We start from the raw sequence: 17947 nt of genomic DNA, 5'->3' as shown, positions 1-17947 counted from the left end.
TCAGGTGTTGACATGTCAATGCTTATATTCTGGTAGAGACATGTTGAAGGCAAGTCCCTTTACGCTCATCCCAGAAATAATACAACCCTCTAGTAGAAAAGGCCAAGAGATTGCTTGCAAGGATAACAAGGTTTAATTGTACAAAAGACAAGGGTTTTCAGCAGAGGACTCTGCTGCTCGAGAACGTTCTGGTTGAATTATCATGAACAGTACATTATAAGAGTCCACAGCGTCATACCTGCACAGCTGATTGGTGAGACGATACACAAGGTCCTGCTCCATAGGGGATGCCTATGATTGGTTCCTGTCTCCGCTGTCTGTCTGGTTCCACATGGGTCAGCTGGACTCATCCCTCCATGGACTGAAGGTCAGGCTCTTCACATGTTGCTGTTCCAAGGCTACTATTGTAAGCTAATGTCACTACTACATCATTATGGCATGCACCTGGGAGAGTTGGGGACTGGCACCATGGGGGGGGGAATACCATCAGGCTGACCCACACATTCTGTGCTCTGTTTATATTGCACTCCTCACACCCAAGGCTTCCACCCTCGTGTTCATCTATGATGTATCCCACCCTGTACCTCGTAATACAAAGGGTTACAGATCTTTTATGACCAATGGTTTTATTGCTGGTGGGCTGCGGTCACTTACTATCATGGAATGCAGGGTTTCTTGGACTAGGTCAGTGGCGGGTGCCATTACTCCTGTTGGGCTGGGTGGGGGTTGGAGATCTGCTGTTGGCCTGGCTGTGATGAACGTGCTGTGAGGAGCCTGGCGCTGTCTCGTGGCCTTGCAGGGCACATTCCTTTCTGCGATAGTGAGTAATTGCAACAGTTAAGCGAGAAAGGGACGTTACTGTGAGAATAAGCAGCGCACGCTCACCTGTCCTCAGTGTTTGGGCCTGTTCAGACTTCTCTGCCGGGCCTACGTTTACCGCACAGCCATGTAGGTCTGCTTGTGTCTTCCATAACTAAAACATGGCATCTCTTTATGTGCGCGCACTAAGTCTATGCATCTATAATTCCTGCAATATTGTATCCTTGCCGGGTTTCTTAACACAGCCCTTTCCCCCATAGTGCATCGCACAGCTACCTATGAGATTCGCCTCACTCTAAAATAATTGTAAATGTTTATTTATAATGCGCTTAATACCAAGATGGTTCTAAGAGCAGACCCGGGGATCAAACCTGTGTTGCACTGCGTTGTCTTGCTTCCAAGGCAAGTGCCTTGCCCCTGCGGTATCCTCCCGAGACTAGGGGAGTGGAACAGACTAATTTCCTTTCCAACATTGTCAATGCTCATCTTCTGGTACAGACATGTCAATGCTCATCTTCAGGTGTTGACATGTCAATGCGCATCTTCCGGTAGATATATGTCAATGCTCATCTTCAGGTGTCGACATGTCAATGATCATCTTCAGGTGTCGACATGTCAATGCACATCTTCTGGTAGAGATATTTCAATGCGCATCTTCTGGTAGAGATATGTCAATGCTCATCTTCAGGTGTCGACATGTCAATGCTCATCTTCAGGTGTCGACATGTCAATGATCATCTTCAGGTGTCGACACGTCAATGCTCATCTTCAGGTGTCGACATGTCAATGATCATCTTCAGGTGTCGACATGTCAATGCGCATCTTCTGGTAGAGATATGTCAATGCGCATCTTCTGGTAGATATATGTCAATGCTCATCTTCAGGTGTCGACATGTCAATGATCATCTTCAGGTGTCGACATGTCAATGCGCATCTTCTGGTAGAGATATGTCAATGCGCATCTTCTGGTAGATATATGTCAATGCTCATCTTCAGGTGTCGACATGTCAATGATCATCTTCAGGTGTCGACATGTCAATGCGCATCTTCTGGTAGAGATATGTCAATGCGCATCTTCTGGTAGAGATATGTCAATGCGCATCTTCTGGTAGATATATGTCAATGCTCATCTTCAGGTGTCGACATGTCAATGCTCATCTTTAGGTGTCGACATGTCAATGATCATCTTCAGGTATCGACATGTCAATGCGCATTTTCTGTCAGAGATATATCAATGCTCATCTTCATGTGTCGACCTGTAAATGCTCATCTTCAGCTGTCGACATGTCAATGCTCATCTTCACGTGTCGACGTGTCAATGCTCATCGTCTGGTACAGACAGGTCGATGCTCAGCTTCAGGTACAGCCTTGCTGATGTTCATTTTCAGATCCATGATCCTCTTCAGGTGCCAACATATTGATGCCATCCAAAGGCACAAACATGTCAATGCTCATCTATTGGAACAGACACGTTGATGCTCATCTTCAGGTACCAACATATCATTCATTATCTTTAGGCACATATATGTCAATGCTTATAATAAGGTCCAGACATCTTAATATTTATCTTCAGTACTAAACATGTTAATACTCATCTGCAGGTTCAGACATGTCGATGCTCATCTTCAGGATCATACAAGTCAATGTTCATGTTCAGGCATAAACCTATCATTGATTATTTTCATGTGCAGATATGTCAATGCTTATAACAAGGGGCAGACATCTTCATTTTCATCTTCAGGTCAATGCTCACCTTCAGGTTCAGACAAGGTAATCCTCATCATCTGGTGCAGATATGGTGATGCTTATCTTCAGGTGCAGATGTGCCTATGCTCCTCTACAGGTCCAGACATGTCTATACCCATCTTCAGGTGTAGGCACATTGATGTTCATCTTCAGATGGAGACATGTCGATGCTCATCTTTCAGCATAGACATGTTAGTGCTCATCTTTGAATCCAGACATGTCAATGCTCATCTTCATGTACACACATGTTGATGCTCGTCTTCATGTATACACATGTTGATGCTCATCTGTAGTTGAATACATGTCAGTAGTCGTTTGCAGGTACAGATATGCTTCAATTATTCAGCTGGTCAAGTGACGCAAAGTCACATGCTGTCAGGAATGGCACTCTGTCAAGAGTGGCACAGGGTACCCAGGTAGGGTTTGGGTGGCTGTGCTGAAGTGAGGTAGCAGATAAGCACACACAGCAGGAAGTTCAACAAGAAAGAAGAGTAGGAAACTGTAGCTGTGAGCCAAAAGGGGCAAAAGATACAAAGGTACAAACAAACTGGATTCCCTCTTGGGGTGTATGCTGAAATGGGAAAGAGTGTTCCACGAACCTTAGGAAACTCCAGCCTTCTGCACAGATTGCTATAACAGAGGCCCACGCTGTATGCTCATGGCTGGGAACAACAGCAGTGGGTGTCTGTAACACTGAAAACGCGACAAGGGAAGGCGCAGAGGTTGCCTGCCGGAAACCAACAGGCAAGCTCTGTACAAAGGGATTACATAAGACACATGAGAAGACAAGAACAGAAATATCCAGCGAAAAGGAAGTCAATGAGCTATCTAGCAGAAGGAAATGAAGGAAAGGCAGTTAGACTGAAATAGATAACCTAAGGTGGAGTACAGAGGACTCAAGGAAGAGAACAAGGGAGCAGCAGTCAGGAAAACAGAAGGGCTGCAAAGTAGGAAGCAGGTCTGCAGTCAAGAGTGGCACTAGGTGCAGGCAAACTGTAGTACGCTGCATGGCAGGGAGTCCAGAAGAACAGGACAGAGAGAGATTAGTAGTAGGCGACAGACAGAGAGCCCAAAAGAATATGGCTGCGAGGTAGGGAGCCCAGAGGAGCAGGGCTGTAGGCAGCTAAGTGTAAAACAGGCTGTAAGGCAGAGGAGTGTAGCAAGCCGCAAGGCAGGGAGCCCAGAGGACAAGGGCTGTAGGCAGCAGAGGGAGACAGGCTGCAAGGAATGAGCCCAGAGGACACGGGCTGTAGGCAGCGGAGGGAGCAGGCTGCAAGGAAGGAACCCAGAGGACAAGGGCTGTAGGCAGCGAAGTGGTGCAGGCTGCAAGGTAGGGAGCCCAGAGGACAAGGGCTTGGAGACAGCAGAGGGTTGCAAGCTGCAAGGTAGGGAGCCCAGAGGACAAGGGCTGTAGCAGCCGGAGTGAGGCAGGCTGCAGGGCAGGGAGCCCAGAGGACAAGGACTGTAGGTAGCCGGAGTGAGGCAGGTTGCAGGGCAGGGAGCCCAGAGGACAAGGACTGTAGGCAGCCGGAGTGAGGCAGGCTGCAGGGCAGGGAGCCCAGAGGACAAGGACTGTAGGCAGCCAGAGTGAGGCAGGCTGCAGGGCAGGGAGCCCAGAGGACAAGGACTGTAGGCAGCCAGAGTGAGGCAGGCTGCAAGGCAAGGAGCCCAGAAGCGCAGGGCAGCAAGGAGTGAGCCCAGAGGAGCAAGGCCGCTGACTGTAGAGGGCTGCAGAGGACTGTAGTAGGCTGCAAGGCAGGAAGCCCAGAGGACAAGGGCTGTAGGTAGAAGGCAGCGGAGCGTGATCGGCTGCAAGGCAGGGAGCCCGGAAAGGGCACTGGATCAAAACAGGATAATGCAGCAACAGGAACAGCAAAGTAGAGGGTCAAGGAAAACAGGAGCGGGGTGATCTCAAGATCAAGACACAGTGCTCCTGCAGGCAGCTGCTTATAAAGAGCCCTGCCCTGTTCTGAGGCAGGTTAATTGACAGCACCTGGAGCAGCACACCTGAAGACAATCTGCCTCCTCCCTCTCTGGTCCTGAGCAGGTGGAAGCAGCACTGGCCCCTAGGGCTTCTGGGGATTGTGGTCCCAATAACGATGAATGAGAATAGCCAGGAATTGAGGACTGTATCCAGGTGCATTATGGCAAATGTAGTTAATTGAATAAAATAAGAAAGAACCAAAGTTGAGCAAATGGAAATAAAAGACCAAGGCGTGAATAGGAGTTGTTCAAAGAGTATTGGAAGGATAAATGAGTACCAAGTAGTCCATGATGGTTGCCAATGCGCGCGCCAGTGGCGCGGGCATAACAGTATGCCCCTCTCCAAGCTCCTCTCCAGGCCCCCTGTAGACTGACCAACAAGAAGAGCACGTCCAAGGCCTGTCACACCGCGAGAGAGTCTTATACCAAAAAGGCACATCATGAAGCACCAAAAACTGTTTAATGCTGCAAGGTGAGAGTCTTGAAGGGAGGAGACATTACCAATGTTTCGAACCTTTGAGGTAGAATTCAGAAAAGACAACTTCTTAGGGACCCAAAACCCAACAGTGCGTTCATGAACTGAGGAACTGTGGAGATGTGCTGCAGGCTCCACGGCATATATTGCTTTGAAAGAAGTGGTCTTCCTTAGGACTGGCAACAATAAAGTGCTGAAAGGTGGAACCAGAGATTCAGCTGAATTGGTTGCTCTAGGACGGTCGTCCAAATAGTCAGAAGCAGCAACGGCAACATGAAGATTTGCGACAGAGACTTCTGGAGTAACAAATGTTGCAGGAACTCCATGAGTTGCAGGGAGATCAGGAATGGCAGTAGGAAGTTCAGATGCTGTAACAGCTGGAAGTATAGGTGTCACAGGAGCACCAGCCGACAGGGACGCAACTGAGACTGATGGCGTCGTGACTGGTAGTTTAGGTGCAGCAGTGGCACCAACAGGATCTACCGGCTTAATAGGAGAACCTTTAACTGGCTTTGCAACAGGTACTGTCCTTGCAGGCGGAGAGGAAGGGGGTGCTTCGACTGCAGTAGGAGTGATCTGAGATGCGGCATCAGTAGCAGATTCAGGAGTACTAGCAGGGGGAGCAGCAGAGATTGGGCTTGCAGATCTTGTAACAAGTAGCATGGTGGATGTAGGACCAGGAAAGGGTAAGCTTTCCGAAGGCTGGCCTGCAAAGTCTTGTGTGCCCAAGTTGATACATGGATCTGGGGTATTGACAGTAGGCAAAGTTGGATTCCAGACAGGTACTGGGTATGTTTCAGGATCTGACTCATGGTCAGGAGTACCAATGTTCATAGAAGCAGAGTACATCTCTGATCTGGTCACTTCAGTAGAGGCTGTAAGTGGGAGTAAAGGACCGACATCAAGGGCAAGAACGGAACAATCCTTTGACTCAGCGGAATCTCTAGTCAGATGATTACACTTGCTCTTTGGTGTAATGGCCGTGTGAGCGATCTGGCCCACTGGAGGAGTCCATTCTTCACTATCTGAACGACAGCCTAAGTTACTGTGGCTAGTAAGTGAATGAGCGGTGTCAAGCTTTAACTGGTATGTATATGCCAAGTTCAGGTCTTCCATCTGCTCTGTATAAGTCTGTATCCTTTTCTGTGTTACCAGTACAGGCCTTAATCTGTTAAACTCTAAAGACAGAATGTCGGGTGTTGGACATAGTGTCAGATGGTCTGGTAAATTGTGTCCCTTTGCTAGATTCTTATAATGCAGATGGACAAATTCATCATAGAGGTCTTGGGTTTGTCTTTTAAGGCGCAAGAGCTGTTCTTGAAACTGATATGTTCCATTAGCCAGTTCTACAACTTCAGAATCTGGTGTAGCAGAAAAGCCAGGTGTTACAATCTGAAGACTGACCTTAGAGTTATCGTGGTTACTAGTTACAGGGGAAGCATTAAGACAACCGATGGTCAGTATTGGTCCTTTGTACCCAGGACTAGCTGCTCTAACTTCAGGATACTGAATGTCTTGTCCTGTTAAATGAGTGGTATCGGTAGTCTGGGGAGGTTGTGTAGCTTGCCAAGCTGATCTTGAGGATGTCACTTTGGCAATAACGTACTCTGGTTGAGAGTTTGCCACAATGAGTGCAACATCTTTGGTTGAAGTAGTGTCAAAAGTAATGCCAGAAAGCGCATGAGTGTTTTCCACTGGTTGGGCTAACACAATCTGCAAAAATTCGTTATCTTGCTGTAGTTCTTCTACAGATAAAGACTGTGGATCATAGTTGCAAATGTCATAGTAGTTATACATAGAAGGGTCAGAGAGCCAGTGAGTGTAGTACTGTGCTTGTAAACCTTTGTTTACTAGGGCGAGTCTGTCTTTTAAACTAGGGTTTTTGTTTGCTGTCCTTAGAAAAACCTTAGATTTTTGTAGAGGTTTCTTGAACCAAAAAGAAAGCATCTTTGGTCTGTGTGTGCCTTTCCTGCCTATGGAACAAGAATCTTTTAGGTCTTGCATTCTGTCAGGAATGGCACTCTGTCAAGAGTGGCACAGGGTACCCAGGTAGGGTTTGGGTGGCTGTGCTGAAGTAAGGTAGCAGATAAGCACACACAGCAGGAAGTTCAACAAGAAAGAAGAGTAGGAAACTGTAGCTGTGAGCCAAAAGGGGCAAAAGATACAAAGGTACAAACAAACTGGATTCCCTCTTGGGGTGTATGCTGAAATGGGAAAGAGTTTTCCACGAACCTTAGGAAACTCCAGCCTTCTGCACAGATTGCTATAACAGAGGCCCACGCTGTATGCTCTTGGCTGGGAACAACAGCAGTGGGTGTCTGTAACACTGAAAACGCGACAACGGAAGGGGCAGAGGTTGCCTGCCGGAAACCAACAGGCAAGCTCTGTACAAAGGGATTACATAAAACACATGAGAAGACAAGAACAGAAATATCCAGCGAAAAGGAAGTCAATGAGATATCTAGCAGAAGGAAATGCAGGAAAGGCAGTTAGACTGAAATAGATAACCTAAGGTGGAGTACAGAGGACTCAAGGAAGAGAACAAGGGAGCAGCAGTCAGGAAAACAGAAGGGCTGCAAAGTAGGAAGCAGGTCTGCAGTCAAGAGTGGCACTAGGTGCAGGCAAACTGTAGTAGGCTGCAAGGCAGGGAGTCCAGAAGAACAGGACAGAGAGAGATTAGAAGTAGGCGACAGACAGAGAGCCCAAAAGAATATGGCCGCGAGGTAGGGAGCCCAGAGGAGCAGGGCTGTAGGCAGCTAGGTGTAAAACAGGCTGTAAGGCAGAGGAGTGTAGCAAGTCACAAGGCAGGGAGCCCAGAGGACAAGGGCTGTAGGCAACGGAGGGAGACAGGCTGCAAGGAAGGAGCCCAGAGGACACGGGCTGTAGGCAGCGGAGGGAGCAGTCTGCAAGAAAGGAGCCCAGAGGACAAGGGCTGTAGGCAGCGAAGAGGTGCAGGCTGCAAGGTAGGGAGCCCAGAGGACAAGGGCTTGGAGACAGCAGAGGGTTGCAAGCTGCAGGCAGCCGGAGTGAGGCAGGCTGCAGGGTAGGGAGCCCAGAGGACAAGGACTGTAGGCAGCCGGAGTGAGGCAGGCTGCAGGGCAGGGAGCCCAGAGGACAAGGACTGTAGGCAGCCGGAGTGAGGCAGGCTGCAGGGCAGGGAGCCCAGAGGACAAGGACTGTAGGCAGCCGGAGTGAGGCAGGCTGCAGGGCAGGGAGCCCAGAGGACAAGGACTATAGGCAGCCGGAGTGAGGCAGGCTGCAGGGCAGGGAGCCCAGAGGACATGGACTGTAGGCAGCCGGAGTGAGGCAGGCTGCAAGGCAAGGAGCCCAGAAGCGCAGGGCAGCAAGGAGTGAGCCCAGAAGAGCAGGGCCGCTGACTGTAGAGGGCTGCAGAGGACTGTAATAGGCTGCAAGGCAGGAAGCCCAGAGGACAAGGGCTGTAGGTAGAAGGCAGCGGAGCGTGATCGGCTGCAAGGCAGGGAGCCCGGAAAGGGCACTGGATCAAAACAGGATAATGCAGCAACAGGAACAGCATACAAAGTAGAGGGTCAAGGCAAACAGGAGCGGGGAGATCTCAAGATGCAAGACACTGTGCTCCTGCAGGCAGCTGCTTATAAACAGCCCTGCCCTGTTCTGAGGCAGGTTAATTGACAGCACCTGGAGCAGCACACCTGAAGACAATCTGCCTCCTCCCTCTCTGGTCCTGAGCAGGTGGAAGCAGCACTGTCCGCTAGGGCTTCTGGGGATTGTGGTCCCAATAACAATGAATGAGAATAGCCAGGAAATGAGGTCTGTAGCAGGTGCATTATGGTAAATGTAGTTAATTGGATAAAATAAGAAAGAACCAAAGTTGAGCAAATGGAAATAAAAGACCAAGGCGTGAATAGGAGTTGTTCAAAGAGTATTGGAAGGATAAATGAGTACCAAGTAGTCCATGATGGTTGCCAAAGCGTGCGCCAGCAGCGCGGGCATGACACATGCTTTCTGCCACACACAGTTGGCAATCACAGACTGTCTTTGCGGGCATACATCCTTGCACCCTTTTTCATTTTCTTTTGTGCAGTTGTTCAGCCGGTGCAAGTGGAGAAATGTTACGTGAGCTCTGCCCTGCCTACAGCCAATTGCCGCCTGTCTTTTCCTGCCCTTTTTGTCTGTTCTGACCCTCCTGTACACTCTTAGCTCAGCTCCCAGGGCATCACGCACCATGGCATCCAAAGCGAAAGCAAATTAAAAACAAGAGGCATTCTTGGTTGAAAGGAGCCCTGACCCTCACACCCCACACTTCAGGGAACCCATAGACCATGTGCCTCAGTCCAAATCATGTGCCCACCATCACCAGACAATGCAAACAACACACACCACAGACAGTAACATTGATACCATGCTAAGGTAACCTCATCTCCCTCGTCTACAAACCAACCCACACAATATCCCCTCAAGAACCTAGAACATGATTCAAATCAACACCTCCTCAGAAATCGCACACACCACCAAGATCACAGTCATCATCACTGCCGACTCGCGGGATGCACACTTCATCACTAAAACCTGGGCAACACCAAATTATACTCACAATCTGGGCATCCTCATGCCCATTGGCTACAGTATTCAACTCAGAGTTAGACCTCACAAGTCTGCCAAAGGACTCATCATCATCCACAAGCCAGCCTCACCCAGTAACAGGTTGGAAGTAACCACCACCTGCTCTTTCAAAGCACTCTCCTGCTACTTCCTCCTCTGACCCTGTCGTCTTCAATCTCATCTACAGAACATTAAAGCAGACCAAATCCTTCAGGACCATTTCATCAACTTGGGTCACCCTGTCACAATACGTTTCAGAGTCTTCAAACCCACTACCCTCCTCCGACTCCTCACCTGTAGAACTGGAATACGTCTTGTAATGCGCTGGCTCACGGTACTGGCGTGTAGATGAGGCGGAAAACCTACCTCGATAGGAAGCCACAGTGGGCATCTGTGAGCTGTAGCCCCTGTGGCCTCTCTACCGAAGCAGGTAAATAAGAGAGGGGAAAAAGCCACCGGCTAAAAAGAAACCTCTGCCAGTTTGATGCCGTTCTGGATGTTTAACTTGATGGAAGTATAAGATGATCGAGTCCAGAAGGATTTCCAGGCCAGGTAAAACAGATACCTCCGGTCACCAGGAACTCAATCCAATAGTAGGTATGAGTGGCAGGCATATAAATCAGGCAGCGGTAGCAGAGAAAGAGGATTGCGCCCACAAAAAATACTGGGAAGCAAAAATGGAATGAAAATATCCAGAAGAAAACAAAGGAAACCGAAAGTAAAGAAAGAAGGAGGAACAGAGAGACTTGCAGGGCGAGGAACGTAAGAACGGAGAAAAAAGGCGATGAGGCGGTGGGGGCAGAGCGCCCACACCGTCAAGGTAAGCAAAAGAGGGAGCGGAGAAGGAAATCCACAATGGAGTGTGAAACGGAGGAAAGAGAGTGCTGAAACACACACTGGAGAAAGCAAAGCGTATCCCAGACGTTGCACGCACGGGTAGCTGGGAAGACAGGGAATATGTACCTCCCAGCTAGTCATGCACCACAACAGAAACGTGGAAAGACTAGACCATCACCTTACCATAAGAAACAACGTGTTGGAACAGTGAATGGCTGCTCCAATGGAAACGATGTAACTGTTTCCAGGCACCCGCTCGCATGACACACCCGCCTATCTCCCACACACATCAGCCACACCTTCCTCTTAGGCTTTGACTTCTCAGGAAACACTTCCATCAAGACCCGGAAGGAGCCCCTGCACAGCCTACTGGGCACATTGAAAGTCACCCTCCACACAACCAACCCAACTGACAACAAAGGCAACACCCTGAATTTCAACATCACAGCCTTAACAACTCTCCAAAATAATGCACTGCTATTTCTTGACGGGTCAGATCACCTTCATGTTGCCTTCACCATATAAGATGCCCCCCAGACCAGCTGCTCCAAACCCAAGACTATCAAAGAGACATCTCAATTCTTCAAACACTTTGGGCCTCATTACGAGTTTGGAGGTAGCCATGCCCTTGGAGGGCCCGGTATTTCCCCATTCAGGGAAGCTGGACCCTGTCCATCCCCATTCCTATTTGAGCCCCCATAGGGCTCAATGGGAAGGGGGAGCATGCTAACAATGGGCCTGTTAATGACGGGCCCGTTGTTAGCATGCTGGGCCGCTCGCAGGACCCTATAAGGATGTCTGGTAAAACCAGGCATCGTGAGCGGGTCCCGCCAGCAGACCTCGTAATGGAGCGGTAAGGTGTTTACGGCTCCAGCACCTTTACCGGTGCCGTTAACCCCTTACCGCCCTCCTCGTAATTAGGCCCTTTCTCTTTAGAGCCACAGAAAATACAAAACATCGCCCATGCCTTTACAACATCGGCCACCCTATCAGGAACCCATTAGAAGGGCTGCAGCACCCTACTAAAAACACTTAGGATTAAACTGAAGTGAATTATCACCAACATGGCCCAGAAAAACAAGTAACCATCAGACTTAAACCACTGACTAACTACACACAAGAACTCCAGATCAGCAAAAGCGTGCCATAGAATCAAGAGATGACCTCACATGCTTTCATCCCATCACACATGTCTCTTTCCCAGATAAGATCCTTCAAAGAGATGTAACCACCCGGCTTCAAGCAAGCATTGATCTCAACGTGCCCCTACAGAATTATCAATCCAGCTCCGACACAGATGCAGCACAGAGACTGCCACAGTCCACGTGACAGATGATTCACTTTGAATCCTTGATGATGGACACCCCTGCCTCCTGGTAGACCTCAATTTCTTTGCAGCCTTCTACACATTAGACCATCAAGTCCTTATCAACACAATGCTGCTTCACTCCCCACCTAGAAGATTGCCATCAGTTTATCAAGACGGCTACCTCCTAATTACCAACTCATCCTTATCCTGTAGATGCCCAAAGGGATTGATCCTCTCACACATGATCTGCCACTTCTACACAGAGTCAATGGACGCCTTCCTCATCAACCACAACATTCACAACCACCAATAGACAGAGATTACGCAACACTATCAGAACACATCATTAAACAAAGACACCCACCAAGCCAAAGGATTCCTTGGCCTGATTCAACCCTTGATTTCTAGTGTTAACCGTGAACTGAACCCAACCACATGGAATTCATTCTCCTCTCCAACAACACTGACCACTCCCACATGCAGATCTGTCTGCCATAAACTTGAGGGACTCAGAACACAGCTGACACCCCGTCTCAAGTCTTTGAGATTCCACGCAGACATCCAGCTCTCCTCCAAAACACACATAGTGAAAAGAGCCAGACAGCATAGTACCAACTATCCCCCCTTTGGAAAATGTACCTCTTTATACCAGACAACAACTTCAGATCCATCACAACGTCCCTGGATAGAAGAAACAAGCTGATCCCTGGGCTAAGCGTCACCACCCTGCACCTATGAAAATCACCCTGCAGGCTGCTGTTTGCCTCAACAAAGGTGTTTGCAAATACCACCATGTAGTGATCATGCTCATTAGACTTTATTGCCCACAACCACTACAATCATGTGTCCCATTCAGAGCCAGCAGCATCATACCCAAAGATGCCCCAATGCACTCTCTCTCCCACCTGGAGAAGTCACCATAGCTGGCAGTCAGTGCATCGGATGTCAGTGCCAGGACAGACGAGGGCAGCAGAAATGTATAAAAGAAAGATGGATACATGCGTTGCAAGTCTATGCCCCCAGACGGCGGAATCTCAAAGCCATCGACATGAGACTTACCCCCATCCTCATGCCATTCAGAAGAGAAATAAAGAGCATGCACTTGAAGATGAATATTCTTCACAGTCCTTTGCAGCCCACACCCCTTCTCCACCCATATGCCAATTTCAGCAACTTCCATGTTCCTCAATAAGGGCAATGTTAGCTATTCTCTGCTGGTTAAAATAGTGTGGCAATAATACATGATATGTTACAAGGACTGTTCGCCCATGTTGCAATCCATAGTTACTCACTAGCACAGTCAGTGGCGAAGGATCATGCGAGTTCTAATTCAAAACATCCTGAGGGCCTTAAAATAAGTAACCATGTAATCCTGTAACTGCTACCTATGCATACTGTTCCCTTGCTTTCTGAAGCTAGGATGGCACTCAGTAAATATTCAAAATAAAATAAATAAAACTAGCTGTACCCAGCATATCCAACATGAATCTACCATTCCGCCTTCTCTGCCTCTCCTGCACGCTCTTTCTCTCTCTGTCTCTTTCTCTGCTTCACTCTCCTTGGTGGCAAGCGTGCCATTATCAGGTGAGGGCTTTCTACAGCCAAGTCAGCCTATGCTGACAGCAGTGTGGCAGGGAAAACACACATCTTGAAGGAGGGGCAGGAGGAGGGTTTTTTAAAGGGTTAAAAGTAGAAGGAGAGCAGCAGTGACAGAGACATCTGCAAAGCGGGGATTGACCTGGTACCAGGAGGCATTCAATGGCATTCTGTGTCCTGCAGAAATGTCGCCATCACACTGTGGGCACATTGTGCATGTGTGGGGAAGGGAGGGAGATGCAAACAGGCTCTGGCTGGGGTGCTGGCGTTCCGGCAGATCTTCTAGTGGACCAGAGGACCAGTTTGCAGAGTCTACAACTGTGTTTATTATTATTCTTTTTTTTGTTAATCGGTGATGATTTTACAATCAGTGGCCAGCACACAAAGTTAAACAGAAGAAAATAATTATTGTTTTTATCTAAGCGTGAATCTTCACAAGAAGGTAGGACATTTTGAGTGACATAATGGTCCGTATTCCCAGCAAAGAAAACTATTTTAAAAAATGGACTTAATTAATTCTATTAACATTGTTAACTATTTTTTCTTTACAATGCTCCGTTCTAGTATTTGTTTCCAGTACACACTGTAGCCATAATAAGAATGCGGCACTTGTTTTCCTGAGAAAAGCAAATGATCAAAACCTAAAATAACTATATAAACTAACTGCACCCAGCGTACAACACACCAATCTAGCTTTCTCTCTCATTTTCTCTGCTCTTAGGGGACTGTTTCACTTTTGGCATCTGTTTCCTTATCTCTCTCTGTCTCTTTCTCTTTTTACTCTATGGGCCTCATTACGACTTTGGAGGTAGCCTTACTAAGGGCATGGCTGCCTCCAAAACCGTGTCCGGGTCTGGATTCCCTGAACGGGGAATTACTGGGCCATTCCGAGTTTGGAGGGTCCGGTAATTCCTCCCTCAGGGAACCCGGCCCGGACCTTCCCCATTCCCATTTGAGCCCCCATAGGGCTCAATGGGAATGGGTGCGGGAGCTAACAACGGGCCGAATACGACCGGCCCGTTGTTAGCTCCCTGGTCCCCTCGCGGGACCCGCTCTGGACGTCTGGTGAAACCAACCGTCCAGAGCGGGTCCCGCGAGGGGGACTCGTAATATTGCAGAATGGGTTTAAAGGCGCCACCACCATTAGCGGCGTCCGTTAACCCATTCCGCAATAGTCATAATGAGGCCCTATGTCTCTATCTCTCTCTATGTGGGCAAAAGCCACATTCTCAAGTACGGGGTTGCTAGAGCAACACCAGAGAAAAAGCACAGATATCCAGAAGGAGGAGAAAGTGCAGTGGGAGGGTGCTTTTTATGATTGCAAGTAATATGAGGACAGCAGAGACAGAGGAACCCCTCAAGGTGCGGTCTGGTATTTGGAGAAATATATTGTCATAGCGTATAAATGTCACTATCACATTCAGGATTCATTTTCCGTACGAGGAAGTTGGAGTGGAACAGGGAGAGGCACAGCGGGGGGGCTGCGAGGGTTCCAATATACCTTGTAAGGGACTAGGTGGCCAGGCTGCAGGGTGTACAGCTGTGTTTGTTATTTTCTATTTTGGTTAATTATTAGTGTTTGTGCAATCAGTGGCCAGCATGTAAAACTAAACGTTGCCTTGGTGCTCACAGAGGAAAGAAATCGTTGATTTTAATCCATGTGTGCCCTTTGGATAGACAAAATTATATGTATTCCGGCAAAAGAAGGTATTGAAAAAAATACATTACTTAATTGTGCTCTCATTGTAAACTACTTCTTTTTAAAAATGCACAATTTTCATTTCTAATGATCAGTTCCAGTTTATTTTGTAGTCATAATACACATGCTATACTTCTATTACTAAGCAAAGCACATGATCAAAACCATGTATTATCATTATCATTTGAAAATGCACAGTTTGAGTAATTCAAGTTGTACTCTTTCACACTACCCTTATGGGAAAGCGAAAGGGTAAAATAGCAAACATTAGGATAACTGACTGCTTTTTACAACAGCAAAGAGAATTTTTGAAACTCAAGAATGACCACAGATCTTTACATTTGACAAATATGTCTGTGATAAAGGGCTTCATGCTTGACTCACTAAGTACATAATGGACACAGGCATGAAGCTTATTTTATTTTTCAGAACACTCACCCGAACCTTAAAAGGTTTATAACCATGAACTGTACATACTCATTCATACACTATCAGGCTTTGAATAAGAGGGTAAAATGGCTGTGACGTCTGTTACTCCATTGGGGGACAGAGGACTCAAAGGTTTGGTCAGAAATGTTATTGGCCAAATCGATCAGGTATGTATTTCCGAGCATACATCTGTCGTTCTTACACAAAAATTTCCAATGCAACGCACCCAAGTTTTTTCTCACTTTAACACATGCGAAAACGACGAGCCGGGTACCGCCATCTTGTGCTAATTTGAACCATTAATGCATAGCCCTAAGCTCAAGTACCCTTGCGGCACTAATTCATATCACCCGCCCCTAATGCTAACATCACTAAAGGCTCACGATTAGCTCCATCTAGTGTAATGATGTTAGAATGCAGCGTAGACAAACGTACCCTGTCATCACCAACGTCATAAGGTTATCTAACGCAGTACCAGGAACATAAACACACACATCCACAACAAATGAAAACCTTTGTTTCTTCTCACAAAAGCGAGAAGAAAAAAATCGATAGTCGGGAGCACAGCAAGGACTTTTCATTTTGGCATAGTGCTGAAAAGAGTTCATTAAGTCCACAAAAACTTGGGTCACTTTTTCCAATAGAGGATATAGCTAGCGAACATCACATGGTTCTCATTTTTGTTTAACTGTGAATGGTGATCTTATAATGCCGATTCCATTCATTGATCAATGAATCCCAGTCTTTGCATTCTTCACAGAAAGTTATTATCTTCAATTGCCGATTTTTGATCGACACACATGGGGTTGCAACACTTTCACATCTGCAGGTTTTCAGTACCTATAGGCTGCCATTTTGCTCCTTATTGCTGCAACCACGAAAGGACAGATTGGTGTCTGGCGATCGTCCCAGGTAATGGTTATCACAGATGCATTGTTGATGATAATTGTCCAATTATGGTTGAAGAAGCAGTTGACCGGTAGACTGTACCCATGACAGGTGCACATCGGTATAATATAACTATGTAAAATGGAGAATGCAAAAATATATTTCAGTACACACTTTATAATTGAATATACAAAGTAAATATTTATGTTAACTATCAGATAAGTTACAATTAACACATACAAAATCTATTCTTTGCATCAAATTGGACATTCATCCATCACAACGTTAATCATGTAGCATACAACACACTTTCCATCCTCATTTGCATAAATATTACTCAAAACTTTGCTTACATTGTGTCTTGGGTGTCCATTCTCCCTATGTGATGGATGACCAACCGCTTCGAAAGACAGATCTCAGTAATAGAAACGTAACTTTCCAAAGTAAGCTTTCAATATAGTGAATCTTATCAATCTTTATGGATATTCAACACATTTTGTCCTTCAAATTGTTAGAGCGGTGGATTCAAGGACAAATAAAAATAGGAACCTTCACTCGGTGTTCACAGCGTGCCAGAGTGAGTTTTGTTTTTGGGAAGGCATGCCGCAAAAATGTACAATATTAATGGCAAGCTGTGCAGTACAAAACAACAAAATATTTAAAGTATCCCACATTTGAAAATATTTACATCCACTTTAATTATATCAATGCACCTGGTCACACAACGTTTACGTATTCTTTCAAAGGTTACCCTATGCGAGGTGCAGACAGGCTCAGATTTCCCTATACGTCAAAAGGGCAATGCCTGAAAAAAGCCAAATTAATATTGTGGGGCAGTTTGTTTGGACAAAGTGGGTCACTTCTTTTCTGAAATAAACAGAATTCGAATACACATCAGGAAAACAGGCTTTTGCATTTTGAACCCAATACAATGACTTCGGCAATTCTGTCAATTGGCTAAATAATTTCACCGTTGGGACTATGCAACCTATTTCAAGAGTACTCTATGCACCTAGTACACAACACCTGATAAGTATGTATTGCAGTTATCTAAGTAGGTATTCACTACCCACCATCAGTTCAGATTAAAAACGCACAAACTAATTTCATTAATCTTACTTCACATATAGAGATGGTTACAGCATGAAATATAGATCAATTGATACAGATGAATGAAAAGCAGTGGCTTAATATATAGAGATGGCACAGCCGGACTGGGAAGGGGAGGGGGGGGTGCGATTTAGTACCAGGCTTGGTGGAATGTTGAACCCAGGGCAACCCGTGCAATGAGCAACAATAAAAAAGAAAATTATATCACTTAAATTCCAGCACGCCTCAAATTAGTGCAGTTCTGAAAGGCTTACTAGGTTCTGTGTAGATCTATTCCAGCAATCATATTGATTTCTGCATTGGTGAAGGCATGCCTGGTTGTCCCTCACATGTGGGCCTCCGCAGTAAGATGTAAATGTGCAAAGGCCAAAGGCGCATGTTCATAATGCACATCGGCAAGATACATTCCTTCACCAGTTATTTCAATGTTGGCTAACACTGTGGCACATAAACCTTTTGGTCTATTACAATCTGC

This window comes from Ambystoma mexicanum, chromosome 10 (genome assembly GCF_040938575.1).
Source record: "Ambystoma mexicanum isolate Mex_15411 chromosome 10, UKY_AmexF1_1, whole genome shotgun sequence".
Lineage (NCBI taxonomy): Eukaryota > Metazoa > Chordata > Amphibia > Caudata > Ambystomatidae > Ambystoma > Ambystoma mexicanum.
The sequence above is the reverse complement of the archived record's forward strand: the minus strand, read 5'-3'. Positions refer to the sequence as shown.